General features: G+C 43.7%; 1 non-coding gene across 1 annotated transcript; it reads left to right on the top strand.

The window, feature by feature from the left end:
• The first annotated feature begins 3,649 nt into the window (after nt 1-3,649).
• Nucleotides 3,650-3,792, top strand: LOC114816790. Its single transcript, XR_003764598.1, has one exon. It is a non-coding gene; the product is annotated as a small nucleolar RNA SNORA7 (small nucleolar RNA).
• Nucleotides 3,793-15,358: the final 11,566 nt, after the last annotated feature.

The following is a 15,358-nucleotide window of genomic DNA, read 5'->3' on the forward strand; positions in this document are numbered from 1 at the left end:
ATAATAAGCACTTAACAAAGACCATTATTATTATTATTATTATTAATAAACCACCACTAGTGTTATCAAAGTAACCTAAATCCTACAACTGAAGTTTTTTCATTTGATCTACTGATAGCTCTAAAAATCAGGCAAAATAACACAACCAATTGTGGTTTTTGTTATGTGCTTACTAGGTGCCAAGCCCTGTACTTCGTCCTAGGGTCAATACAAGAAAATCAAGTCAGACACAGTCCCACATGGGGCTCCAAGTCTAAGTAGGTGGGAAAACAGGTATCGAACCCCCATTTTACAGATGAGGAAACTGAGGCAAAGAGAAGTTAAGTGACTCAACCGGGGTAAGACAACTGGAAAGCGGCAGAGTCAGGATTGGATCCCGGAACGTCTGACTCCTTGGACAGGATTCTTTCCACTAGGCCACCAAGAGAACCAGGATGGTATTTGGTACAAGTCATCAAATTCATATTGATTATATTTTGGATTCTGGTTACCAGAGGGATCACTCCTTTATCTAAGTATTTAAAACCATCCACCTCTTTAGGAACCTAAAAACTGTTAACTTTTAAGAGAAAATGAAGAATTTATCTCTCAACTTCATACTATCATTATCACCAACATTTATTGAGTAGGTTGTTTTGTGTGCAAAGAACTTTGGAAAAGGGTGGCGACTCAGTCCCTATCATTAGTAAGTGTACAACAGAAAGAGGGAAACGCAAAATCACAATCATGCTAAAAGTCCAAGAGCAATAAGAACAGAAACATATCTAAGAGTACAGGATGACTCTATTTTACTGCTTTTAGGGATGCGGTTTTGAAGGATTTACATGTTCACGTGGTTTTAAATGGATATAATAATAATGCTGGTATTTGTTAAGCGTTTACTATGTGCAGAGCACTGTACTAAGCGCTGGGGTAGATACAGGGTCATCAGGTTGTCCCACGTGAGGCTCACGGTTAATCCCCATTTTACAGATGAGGTCACTGAGGCACAGAGAAGTGAAGTAACTTGCCCACAGTCACACAGCTGACAAGTGGCAGAGCCGGAATTCAAACTCATGACCTGTGACTCCCAAGCCCATGCTCTTTCCACTGAGCCACACTGCTTCTCTAAACAATGGCATTCTTGAAAGTACCAAATATGTTGGTGTGTAAAATGGTAAGTGATTTTGATCAATCTAATAATTCTACATTTAGACAGGGATTCTGTATGGCCAAATACCATCTTGCTCATCTGAATGTCTTTCAGTTCGATTTACAGTCAAAAATAAACCGAAAGTGTAACGACTAGTAAAGGGGCTTTCTTCCACATTTGAAATGCACTAAGTTGGAGGGGCAGGATTTGCTCCTAATGATATTTTTAATCCATACAAGAAATCCAGCGTGAAACTCTTATATAAATCTTCAGACATGAGAAGCCTCAAAAGATGAAAATCTGACATAATCCCCCCTTTTCTTGACATTTCATTAATTTATCTAGGCTTCACTTTAGCTTTTGAAGGTGTATCCATTTTTAACAAGGATTTACCCTTTTGACTTAATTTTTGTTCCAATTTTACATTTAGTTAGTTTTAATCATGTGCATTGACCTTCAAGGTCAAAGTTAAATCCTACAATGGGAATTCTAAGATTTACAAGGTGAAATTGATTTACTGCTCCTAAATGAAAAGGAAGGAACCCCAAATATTCTCTCTCACTTCATTTCCTATTACCTAGCAAATGTCAAATCTTTTGCTTTTCTCTTTATTTGGCATTCAAAAATAAATCAAATTATTTTCTGGAGTTTTTTATGATAAAATTTTTCTGCAGTATATGAATTAAATCACAAATATAAAACCTTGACAAGCAATAAAGAACAGTTTCAGAACTCAATTCCCTTTTGATCATTTTAGCTTTCAAGATTTTTTCATTGGAGGAGGTAGTTACAGGAATATTTCATAGACAGAAACAGTTATTTTTTATTTATCATGCTTCTAAGGGAGAAAATGGAATGGGAATGTCCTTCTCTCTGAAAATTGGAATACATTTATTAAATAACATTGAAAATCCTGAAAAAAGTCTACAGAGGAGGGATTGGAATATATTCCTTGTTTTATTGAATCTTACTGAGCCTTATAAATTGGGACACGGAGGAGACTTTAATCATAATAACGATGGTATTTGTTAAGCGCTCACTATGTGCCAAGCACTATTCTAAGCACTGGGATAGATACAAGGTTATCTACGTGGGGCTCACAGTCCTAATTCCCATTTTACTTGTCGCACAGCTGACGAGTGGTGGAGCTGGGATTAGAACCCATGATCTCTGACTCCCAAGCCTGTGCTCTTTCCACTAAACCACGCTTTCTTATGCCATCTTCCAAATAGAACACTTCCCAGATATTCTGATTATTAATTAATTCAGATATGATTTCCTAGCTAGTGTTTTTACAATCTGCAATCCTCTTTGACGAGAAAGATTATTCAATTTTACAATAATAAAGATGCTGTGATGTTATAGAGAATGTTTTTGTCCAAGAGGTCAAAGCTATTGTATTATATCACTGATCCTCAAAAGTATCCCTTTGACATACGTAAGGGGTCATTGTTACTGTCTCTTTTATAAATGGGAAACAGTTGCATTATTCCTTTTAATTGCAATAGTAACACCACCATTTCAGCCTCTAGATATTCCCAGAATTACTGAGGGGCGTGTGAGTTCGCTAATGAAGTTAACTAAAAGACGGTTCCACACGTAGACTAGTCTAGAGTCCATAATCTACTTAACAGTCAGAAACTGCAACAGGATAAGAGATCATTTTTCCAGGCACTGTGGTCATATTCCCACTTCCGCTGAAATCCCATCTGCTCCAGGAAGACTTCCTTCACTAATTTCTCCTCTCCCTCTGATTTATCTCTTCAATTGCCACTCCAACTCTCTCCTCTGCTAGACTGTAAGTTCCTCCAGGGCAGGGATGGCGTCTGCTAACTCCATTCCACACTCCTACACACTTAGTACAGTGCCATGCACATAATGGGGGCAATAAATACTACTGACTGATGAATTGATTCCTTTTCCTATAATTTACTTTTTGGAATTAAGTAGGTGTGTCAGGACAGTGCTGAAGACAGTGCTAAAGAACTGGAACTTTTGATGCCCTAGACAATTACAGGATGAACAGAAGCGACGCGACATAGTGGATAGAGTGTTGGCCTGGGAGTCAGAAGGACTTGGGTTCTTAAGTCTGCTCCACCGCTTGTGTGCTGTGTGACCTCGGGCAAGTCACTTAACTTCTCTGTGCCTCGGTTACCTCATCTGTAAACTGGAGATTAAGACCGTGAGACCTATCTGGGACATGGTCTGTGTACAATTTATCTTGTATCTACCCTAGTGTTTAGAACAGTGGGTGACACATAGTAAGTACTTAAATCCCATAAAAAAAGAATACTTGAAAGAGCATGGCTATGTACCTATGTTAATATTCTATTACTTCCTCCTACCTGTAATTTAGTTTAGGGTCTGTCTCCTCTGCTAGGCTGCAAGCCCCTGGAGGGCAGGGATCTTGCCTACTGATTCTACTGCACTCTCTCCAAAACTTAATATAGGGACTTAGACACAGTACGTGCTCAGTGAATACTTTTGATTGATTAACTGGGACTAGAAGCCGAGTTCCCCCTCTCAGGGTCGCACCTGGAGAGTTTCCAGTACTCTACCAGTCACGACTACAGGAGAGGGGAGTCAAGCAGAGGCCTGTCCATTCCATTCCTAGCTTGGGCAGTGAGTGGCTAGTGAGTGGAAGGCAATCTGCCACAAGTCAAAACTCACCCGTGCTGGGCAGCAGCGGCATGGGAGAGGGTTGAGAGCAGAGACTCGTTTACTGCGTGGAAGGAGTCAGTGGTAAGCCACTTCTGTATTTTTACCAAGAAAACTATGGATACACTACCAGAACGATTGCAGATGGAAGTGGGGCGTTCTGGGAGAGACGTGTCTATGGCGTCGCTATGGGTCGGACACGACTCGACAGCATAAGACGACGACGACAACAGAAACGGAAGCCGAGTTCACTGGCTTCTAGTTTCGTGCTCCTTCCAGGTGTTCCTACAACTTGGGGTACTAGGAATTGTTGGGATAATAACTGGGGAAGCCTTGCGGGAAGGGATATTAGTAGTGGCATTAAACACTAGTATGTATTAATTGCTTACTGTGTGCAGAGCATTTTACAAGACACTGAGAAAGAATACATAGATGGCAATTAGACAGGGTCCTTTATGGGCTCACAATCTAAGAAGTGAAGGAAAGAGAGGACTAGAAACAGAAACATAATGAGTATAGAGGTGAGACTTCTTGCTCAGGAATATTTTCCCCGGTTTTCTATTCGTATTAAAGATAGGCATAGTTGCTCCCTGGTTTCACTGAGGGGAGAGAGGGAAGAGGAGGTCTATAACTCAATTCTGGGTAATAGAGCACAGTTTATAAGGCAAACTCTCATTGAAATAGTGAAAAATTCAGAAGAAGCCAATCTGTACTGTTGGAGATTAACACCTGTAAGCGCTGAATAAATACCATAATTATTATTATTACCTGAGACAATTCTATTAGTGAAATACAGTTTAAAACACTTCTAATTCCTATCAGTTATTGTAGTTTTTCCTGGACAAGCGACTTCTTTGGGGATGTGAGGAATGTAAAAATCAAGGGTTCTGATTTATAACTATTATCATAGTCATTCTTGTAGAAGAGGAAAGGAAAGAAAGCAATAACAGAATTAGATGATTGTTAATTTAATTTGTCAAGTTAGTGGGTATAGGAGGCCATTAAGTAGAAATTCAGCCAAAGGCCATATTATCTGACTTTGGAACTCTGAAACAGATTGCGCAAGTAGGCCAAAAGGATCAAAAGATCGGTTGCGCTATGCTCCCAAACTCCCTCCGGTCTCAAAATATTTCTCGTGTTATAAATTCTCACTTTTGAAATTGCCATGTCTTGCTTCCCTCGCGCAAACGTCTGAAGTCTGTACTCAGTTCCTCCTCTTTTATTTTCTTTTTCTCTTCCCTTCATTTACCTCTTCAAAAACATTCCACGAAGACGCAGCTTTTGGAAATCCACGCTGCTTGCACCGGAGCTGGGAGTAATGAAATTTCAATCTATCACACAATGGCAGGAACATCCTTTTTATGCTCTTCTACTGGAGGAAGAATAGCAACTGCCTAGCATGAACAATAGAACTACTTTCCAGCTCTCTGTGATTGGATGTTTCTGAACAGAAGTGCATAAAAATAATCCTCAGTCATCCCATGGGTGACATGTCTCATTTCTTATCGGCTCTCCCGCGTACGGTCGGAACTTGATAAGACACCCAGAAAGAAGATAATGGCTACTATCAAGCTGTCTAGGTAGAAATAATAATAATAATCCGTTTATGGAAAAGCAGCTGTCGTATTGTTTTGCATTTCACGAGATCCAGGAATAAAATACCCCCCTATCACTTTCAAGCTTTAGAGTGGGCTGACATTTTTTCCTGGGTTTTTATTTTTGATGCCCAAGGCAAGTGGCCCTTCAGATATCTTATAATTATAGGCAATCATAGACCGGGTTTGAAGGTAAAAGACAGCAAAAATCATCTCTGAAATCAGAAGGGCTTCTCCGATTTAGGCATGGGCATAGCTCTGGAGTGACTTGGAGAATTGTCAGAGATTTTGATAAAAGCCCTAAGTTGCCTGCAATCTTTTAAAATGGTTCTACGAAATCCAACTTCCCCACATTATTCCATTATTCTGCCGCCATCTGGACCCGTACCAAGCACATCAGAGGAAGGGGTGAATCCATTACAGGCGAGCTGAATGGCCATGTAAGAGAGCACCTTTAAATACTTTCTGGCTTGTTCCTTGCTCCCTGAGCCTAGTGGTTCTCAAACACGGCAACCACTCATCTCCCTACCTCATTAAGGGTCTGGAATCCAGGGCCTTTGATTTTAAAATTCCCCCCCTACAACCCCTACCTCTAGCAGCCCCTGGAAAATGAGACTGATAAGCACCCCAGAAATGCTGGGAGGAAAAATACCTTCCTGGTAATACTTTATGCCCCCCGAATACTTTAAGCATGTGGATAAATAGGCTTTCTCATTATAAACGTAACTCGTCCTCCGGCTAATTCTATTTTCTGTTCCTTATCGGCTCACGAAGGCATTTGTACCCGGACACAAAGTGTCAGGATGTGAGGATACAATGGCACAGGAAGGGCTAGTCTTTTTCTCTTGACCTCAGTGCACCTCCCGGACTCTGCCACTCTCTCCAGGTCCCAACATTCACCAGTGCCCCACAGCATAACCGGGCCTGGAAAGGGACCCCAACCTTTATTAATTAATGAAGCCAGTTGACATACGATCCCCTCAGTTTCCCTCCGATTGGGCCTCAGATGCCTCATTTTCTTTCAGAGCCTAGTTTCAGGCTGGCACGGGCAGATTCGGAAAGATGAAAGCTAGTGTGGTAGCTCTGTTGCTCTGCCCGGAGACTGAACGTCGTGGGTGGTGGAATAATCTTCGGGAACTCCAAACTGTCTCTCCTCTTGATCTGTACAGTAGGACCGTACATTTAACTTTCTAGTCTTCTTTTGATAGGTGCCATTCTCCCATTTCTTTTCCCCTAGAAGCAGTGTGTGCCAGTGGAAAAAGTGCAGGCCTGGGAATCAGTAGACTTGAGTTTCAACCCAGGCTCTGCCACTTGCTTGCTGTGTGACCTTGGACAAGTCACTTCTTTAAGCCTTAATCTCCTCATCTGTAAAATGTGCATTAAATATCTGTTTTCCCTCCCCCTCAGACTGTGAGCTCTGTGTGTAGGACAGGAATTACGTCCTACCTGATTATCTCCTGCTCAGTACAGTGCTTAGCGTACAGTAAGTGTTTGACACAGCCCAGTATAATTATTGTTATCCATGATTTTTCCTGGAAAGTTGCCCTACCCCATCCTCCCTAGCCAAGCCCTTTTCATTCCTGCAGTTCTGCTGCACTCACCTCAGTCGCCTTCCACCCCCAGCCATCCTTTTCCCTTGAAGCAAAACGGAGAGAATTCGGTCTTCTCTGCAGACCGATTAAAAATCCATGAAAGGAAGAACATTCCAGAGTTTGAGTTGCTTTCAAGGGCACCTTTCTCCATTCAATCATTCAATCAATGGTATTTACTGAGGGCTCACTGTGTGCAGAGCACTGAACTAAGCACTTGGGAGAGAACGGCATAACAGAGTCGGTAGGCGTATTCCCTGCCCATAATGAGCTAATGCCCACTGTTACCGACAGCTTTCAGAAACGGTATTGGAGGTGCAAATCTCCACCGCTGAGCGGACCCTTCAATGGCCGGGATCTTCAGCCTCTGCGGATGCAAAGAGGCCTGATTGGGTGGGCCGGTGACAAGCTAGTGGCAGTGAATGAGGGAGGAGAGTTTAGAATAGGAGCGGGTTCGACGGAGAAGATCTGAGTCCCTCCTCCCCGCATCCCCTTTACCCTTTAAGTCCTAGAGATTCAAGCCACCCTCAGCCCCACAGCATCCATGTCCATATCCATAATTTATTTTAACATCTGTCTCCCTTCTAGACTGTAAGCTCCTTGTGGGTAGGGAACATGTCTAACAACTCTGTTTAACCATACACCTCCAAGCAGTACAGTGCTCTGCACCCAGTAAGAGCTCAATAAATACCATTGATTGATTGATTTCTCCTCCACCACCTCTCTACCCCGGCCTGCTCTGTGCAGCCCCAAATTTGGCATCACAGAGCGGGCATCGGGGGCAAAGTGCCGGGGGAACAAGGGCTGCCTTGGCAACAGAATCTGTCATTTGGGAACTGCAGAGGCGATAATGGAGAGGATTTGGGGCAGGGGAGGTGTGGGACGACAGAGAGGGGTACCTGGAATGGCCAGAGGGAAAGAGGGAAAGTTTAGAGAAGCAGCCTGGGCCTGGGAGTCAGAAGATCTTGGGTTCTAATCCCAGCACTGCCATTTGGCTGCTGAGTGACCTTGGTCAAGGCACTGCACTTCTCCACACCTCCGTTCCCTCATCTGTAAAATGGGGATTGAGACTTGGAGCCCATGTGGGACGGGGGCTGTGTCCAACTCGACTGGCTTATAGCCACCACCCCAGCGCTTAGTACAGTGCCCGGAACATAATAAATGCGTAATACCATTACTATTATTATTACTAAAGAGTTCAGGGTGCGGAAAGTTGCAGTTCACCGGGGTAAAGGGTTCAACGATATAAGTGCCGAGGTTCCTAAGGCAGCAAAAGTTAACCCTCCGATGGGTAAATCCCAGAACGAGCTCAGGGCGGCTTACGTTGGGTCTGCCGGATCAATTCTTTCTTAAGGCAAACTGCGTTCCATCTGACTCCAGCTGAGGCTATTGACTTCTTGTGGCTTCCTTCTCGGCTGACCGAGTACAAGATGCTCTAGTAGGTTAATACAGTCTGGGGCGGTGTTCGTCTCCAGATAAACCCTCCTAATTATGAAAAGGAGACCAGAGTTGATCAAGCTCTGGATCAATATGCTCAAGTAGGTCAGGAGAGGATTTTAGAAAATAATGAAACTTGGCATTAGAGGTGTAGGCTTCACTTGATAGGGTTTTAGCATCACACCGTTGTAAGATGTCTAATCAATGCTATGGATTGCAAAATCCTGGAAGGGTCTGGCTTCAGGCCTTCATTCTCCTTCCTCCTCTCCTCCCTTCCCCCTCCAGCCACCTCCTCGTCTCCCCCCGTATGACATCAGAAGGGTTAATGTCTGGCCTGGTAATCAAATTCTGGCAACTCTAACAGAAAGCACAATGGGCATTGTTGCCATTGAAAGTTTGTCTGTTTTTTCTGGCAGGCATCACTGTTTGGAAGTGATCCTAAAAGAGAAAAAAAGGCATTCCGAATTTAAAGAAACACACACGGAAGAGGAATTGTTGTTCAGCTAGATTTCCGGGAAGAGTTATTGGCTCGCTGTTCTAAGAAGCTGACTTACATACTTTAAATACAATTACTTCAAAAAGCAATTTCGATGTCTACATAATACATGTATAAGGGAGCTTCTGTCTCAAATGTGAAGCAACACATTACCAGTGGATTAGCTGATACGTGAACTGTGAATACCCCATCTATCTGCATATAAAATCCATTTGCTGGGCATTATTAATGCTATTACATCAACCAACGGGTTTCACTTGCAATCTTGTGGTCTGACCATCTCCCTCCGGATGAGCTCCCAGCTGTTCTTGTCTGTTTCCCTGCACCACCCCTTTCCTAAGTTGTAAATTTGATTGCAATACAAGGGGAATACTGGCTTGCCTGTCTGACTGCCTATCAACCCGGGGGGGGGGGTATAAATAAACAATTAAGAAACAAACGATTGAGTATATCAAATAAATAAATATTTCTTCACGCTCCTAGGTGCCCTCAGCTCAATTGTGCTTTCAGAAGCTATTCCAAAAATAGCATTCGTGAGCGGTGGGTGAGTGGGTTGAAGGTTTGTTTTGCTTTGTGGGGTGTTTACCAACACGTGTGTGTGTGTGTATGCATATGTACACATGTGAAAACCACTAATCCCTGTTTGCAGCAAGAAGGTGGGAGGTGATAAGAAAGACCAACCAACTCTTTTAACATTATAGCAGTTGGTTAGAAGCGTTCATGAAGAATTTCATGAACTAATGAGAGGTTTGGAGAGTCTGCAAGTTCCATGCAAAAACCGCTATGTCTATAATGCATTCGGTTCAATGTTTAACGGACTGGGCATGTTTAATATATGTCAAGTTCCAGTTAGATAATCCATTTCCAGTTTTTCTACTCCCCCGGTGCTGAACTCCCTACACAGCAATAAAAGAAAAGATCTGACAAGCTATCAAGTCCACTGACTAAGGCAGCTCTGGTGAACAATATCTGGGGAATTTGGATAGTTTACAATTGTTCTCTCCTGTTTTCTGAGAACTTTGGCACCAAGCACGTCCAATAGATATTCAGCACCTTGGAATAGTGATTATAAAGAGTGTTTTGTGTGTTAAGTTTCAACAGTTGTGATTAGTTTTCTCTTCTGAGTCTCAGATCTTCAATGTGACTGAAAGCGCCTTGAGGACAAGGATTGTGTCTTCTAACACTGTCGTATTCTACCAGGTGCTTGGTACAGTCCTCTGCTGTTATTATTTTGCAGTTTTGAGGTTTAACCATTTGAAAGTGCCTTATATTCATATTTTACAATTCAGTCAGCTAGTTCTCCTCATTTTAAATAATAATAATTATAATTATGGTAATTATTATGCACCAAGCACTATCCTAAGCACTGGAATAGATACAAGATAATAAAGATGGGACACAATCCCCGTTCCACATGGGGCTCACAGTGTAAGGGGGATGGGGGGAAGACAGGTATTTGGTCTCCACTGTAGAGATGAGGAAACTGAGGCAGAGAGAAGTCTTGTTACTCACTAAGGTCACATAGCCGGCAAGCTGCAGAGGCAGGATTAGAACCCAGGTCCCCAGGATCCTAATCCTGTGCTCTTTCCAGTAGGCCATGGTTCATAAGTTACTTGTGGGCAGAGAACATTTCTACCAACCCTGTTGTGTCGTAGTCTCCCAAGCACTTAGTACAGTGATCTGCACTAGACAAGCGCTCAGCAAGTACCATTGATTGGTAGGAAAATCAAAGGAGAGACTGACAAATAAGTTCCATAGGCAATGTGTGGAGCAGAGTCAATCTGAGGTAATGTCTCCTGATTTTGCATCAACTCAATTGTTTACAGTGTTCAGAATAATGAAAATGGATTTGGTGCACTTTTATTTGCGTACTCTACTGAGACCTTCAAAAGAAATGTCACTCGGAAAGTTTTGTGTTTTTTTTCCCCTTCCCCTTCCCATTCTACAAAGACAAAATTGAGGTTCTGGCAACTGAAACAATGCAGGGGTGGAGGAGGAGGACAGAGGAAGGAAAACCTGATGGCAAACATTCAGCTTGTGTGATTGTTTTCACAAGGATGTAATTCTGACACAACCCCTCCTGGGTCTCACGCTGCTCTGCTCAGCGGAGCCGGGGCAGAGCTGGGCAGGCCCATCGGTAGACCCATGTCGATGCTCTGTCTTCTTTAGTCCTCGCTAAAAACCATCATGGGAGAAGCAGCGTGGCCTCGAGGAAAGAACCTGGGCCCGGGAGTCGGAGGACCTGGGTTCTAATAGCGGCTCTGCCGTTTGTCTTCTGTGTGACCACGGGCAAGTCATTTAACTTCTCGTTGCCTCATCTGAAAAATGGGAATTAAATACTAGTCCCTCGTACTTGTCCTGTGAACCCCATGGGGGACAGATACTCTGCCCAACCTGATGAATTTGTATGTATTCCAGCACTTGGAACTGTGCTTGATATGTAGTAAGCACCAAACAAGTATCTTAAGTATTATTACTATTATTGTTATTAGGTTGTGCTGCAATTGAAAAATATTTTCAAGCAATCGGGAGAAACGGCATCACTTGAAAAGCAGCTGCTGCTTTGCCTAGAAGATCTGCCATGCTGATTTTATTTTGCAAGAACAAGGGAAAGAGATAGTAACGTAACCAAACCAGAGCTACATGGATTTCCTTCCTTTTTTTACAAAATATTTTCTTGGTCAATTTTCTTTTTTCACTCTGAAGGAAAAGATTACAAAATTGCCTCAGTGAATGTGTCTCAAATCTCAAAATCTGAATCCAAAAGATCATCATACTTTGATAAGAATGTGGTATTTGTTAAGCGCTCACTACGTGCCAAGCACTGTACTAAGCGCTGGGTTAGAAACATGATAATCAGGTCCCACATGGAGCTCACAATCTAAGTAGGAGGCAGAATAGTCATGCATCTCCTCTTTGCAGATGAGAGAACTAAGACACAGATAAGTTAAATGAAATGCCCAAGGTCACACAGCAGACAAGTGGCAGAGTCAGAATTTGAACCGAGGTCCTCTGACCCTCAGGCCTGTATTCTTTCCACTAGACCATGCTGCTTCCCTAAATAACAGTTGTTATTTTAATAAGAATTTTGATATGCCATATGACAGTTACTTTCTAAGGTCCCAGAGTGTTTTTTGAACTTTAACTTTAGTACATTCCTTACAGAGGGAGTAGTCACCTAATGTACATTTTTAATGTATACATGAGATATCGGCTCAGTGGAAAGAGCCCGGGCTTGGGAGTCAGAGGTCATGGGTTCGAATCCCGGCTCTGTCACTTGTCAGCTGTGTGACTGTGGGCAAGCCACTTAACTTCTCTGTGCCTCAGTTACCTCATCTGTAAAATGGGGATTAACCTTGAGCCTCTCGTGGGACAACCTGATTACCCTGTATCTACCCCAGCGCTTCGAACAGTGCTCCGCACATAGTAAGTGCTTAACAAAAACCAACATTATTATTTTATAATTATATCCCTTATTTCTGTGTACTTTAGGCAAATATTTGTATTTGTACACCTGTGTGATTTAATCTACTTGTGCCCTAGCTAACATCGAAGAAACGTTCATGCTATTTTAGTCCATAATGCCCTGTCTATCCTAGTCACTCTAGTGTTTCTTTATGGTCTTATCCGTGATATTTTGTTCTTCTCCATTGTACTCTCTGTCCCACCTGATCTTACTGGTTAGTTGTTTTGCTTAGTGTTTTATTTTCCTTCTTTGCTTTGCTTTTCCTCAACTTCCTCTCTAAACTTTCCCTCTGGTTTCCACCAGACGCCTCTCCCATTGTCTCACCTCTCTCCTCTCTGCCCCTTTTATCTGCTCCTCTTGGTAGCGTCTCCCAGAAATGGATTCCCCTGATACAATGGATGACTTTTCTGAGTCCCAGGCTTTTCAGTGATCCCAAGTCTCACATTGAAATCCCAGTGGTGCTAGCCATTTTGGGCTGATGACGATGATGATGATAATTGTGGTCTTTGTTAAATACTTCCTGTGGGTCAAACACTGTGGTAAGTGCTGGGGTTGATACAAGATAATCAAGTCCCACTTTGGACTCACAGTCTAAGTAGGAGGAAGAGCAGGTATTAAAGCCCCATTTTGCGGGTGAATAAACTGAAGCAAAGAGAAGTTAAGTGACTCGCCCACGGTCACCCAATAGAAGAATTGTGGAAGCTAGATTAGAACCCAAGTCTTCTGACTCCCATGCCTGTGCTCTTTCCACTAGGTCATGCTGCTAAAATAATAATAATGATGATCATGAAAATAATGAAATGCTTATTGCCTGTCAAGCACTACACTAAACGCTGAGGTACATAGGAGACAATCAGGTCAGACATAGTCCTTGTCCCCCATGGGACTCGCAGTCTAAGAGGGAGGGAGAATGGGTATTTCATCCGATTTTCAAAGGAGAAAACTGTGGCACGGGGAAGTTAAAGTGATTTGCCCCAGGTCATCCGGCAGGCAAGTGACAGAGCCAGGATTAGGACCCAGGTCGTCGGCCTCCCAGCCCCACGCTCTACGAGCAGCTCGTCACAGTTCCCTCAGTTTGGCTTCACCAGGATAGCTAATTCCAAGTTGAGGAGTCACACGGAGACGGATAGGAACTCCCATTCCTCAAGCTCCGGCCTCATAAGACTTCTCAGTGGTTGGACCTATGAGACCCAAGAAAAATTTGTTCTATGTTACCAACACCCTCAATCCAGCCCTCCCCTCAGCTTGTTCCTCCAGGCCCCATCAGATCCCTGCTCCTGCCTCTCCACCTCACTCTCCTCTTCACAACCCCAACTGCACCCATCTCCTTCCCCCACTCCCAGACAGGCCTTTGTCCCTTCCCGAAACTAAGGGCTGCAGCCAAACTGGGCTCATCCGTTCCGCTCCGCACCCTGGTAAATCCTGCTAACTCCCGCCTACACCTTTCACAACTCGCTTCTGACCGGCGATGCGACATTTCGGTCGTCGGCCTTTCCACACCCCAGGCACTCTAGGCTACTCTGCTTAATCCTCCCCACCCAGGCTAACTTCCCCATGTCCTAGCTTCACTGGGCCGGCCTTCCGGTGACCCCTCCTCCGCCCCTTCCCTCATTAGACCGGCTCCCCACCGCTGGGTCTCTGTGACATCAAAGCAGGCCTTCCCACTTCCCACCGGGCTGGGTAGAGCTGCCCACATTTGCCTTCGGGGTTTGGGGCTTTACGAGTGGCGCCTGGTCACTGCACAGCAAATCTCTGGGCGAGAGGTTCCTGGAGAGTCACGGGAGTTAATCGGAGGATTCGGAGTCAGCAGCCAGGCTATCTTCACAGACAGTAAGCTCGCTGTGGGCTGGGAACGTGTTTACCGACTCTGTTGTCCTCTCCCAAGAGCTTAGTACAGTGCTCTCTGCACATGGAAAGTGCTCAACCAATGCCATTGATTAACCGATCCATCTCCATGGTTAGATAATAATAACAGTGGTTCTGTTAAGCACTTACTAAGCGCCAAGCATTATTCTAAGTGCTGGGGTGGATATGACCAATTAGGGTTGGACATAGTCCCTATCCCACAGGGGGTTCAGAGTCTTACTCTCCATTTTCCAGATGTGAGATAACTGGGGCACAGAGAAGTTAAATGATTTGCCCCAGACCACACAGCAAATGGCAGAGCCGGCATTAGAACCCAGGTCCTTTTGACCACCCGGCCCGTGCCCTACCACTAGAACATGTTACATGCTCGTAGATCTAAATCAATACACAATTGCAGGTTTATACAGACCTACATCACATTTCTATGCATACTTACGTATCTAGAAATATATGTAGGTTGAGAGAGCAAGAGATGAACTTGTATACCTATCCTCTTCCCAGTGTGAACTATACCTTCCTGGTGATTTACTGTTGATAGAGATTACTCATTTAGATAATATCGTAGATATTAGAACGCATCCAAAGGTGCTTTATAGCATTTGGAGCTTTTGGAAACTGTAGCCAAAAAAAACCCCACTCGATTCCATTCAGAGGGTTAAATGGATTCCATTCAGAGGGTTAAATGGGCAGAAGCTCTTGTTGGAAATTCTCAAGTAGGAAAGACAGTAATTGGGAAGTTGAGAGACTGGCTCACTGTATGATCACTTGTATCCACTCTGGGTTTCAATTTTTCAATCGATAAAAACAGAGAATAATGATACCTGCTCTCTACCTCAGAGGACTATTTTGAAGATAAATGGGATAAGCAGACTGTCTTGGAAGCACAGGCTTGCGAGTGAGGGGACCTGGATTCTAATCCCAGCTCTGCCACTTGCCTGCTGGGTGATCTTGGGCAATCACAACTTCACTGGGCCTCAGTTTCCTCTTACATAAAATGCAAATTCAACACCCGTTCTCCCTCATGCGATTAGACTGTAAGCCCGTCAAAGGGCAGAGACTGTCTCTGTTACCGATTTGTCCATTCCAAGCGCTTAGTACAGTGCTCTGCACATAGTAAGC

The sequence above is a fragment of the Ornithorhynchus anatinus genome, chromosome 14 (assembly GCF_004115215.2).
Source record: "Ornithorhynchus anatinus isolate Pmale09 chromosome 14, mOrnAna1.pri.v4, whole genome shotgun sequence".
Classification (NCBI taxonomy): domain Eukaryota; kingdom Metazoa; phylum Chordata; class Mammalia; order Monotremata; family Ornithorhynchidae; genus Ornithorhynchus; species Ornithorhynchus anatinus.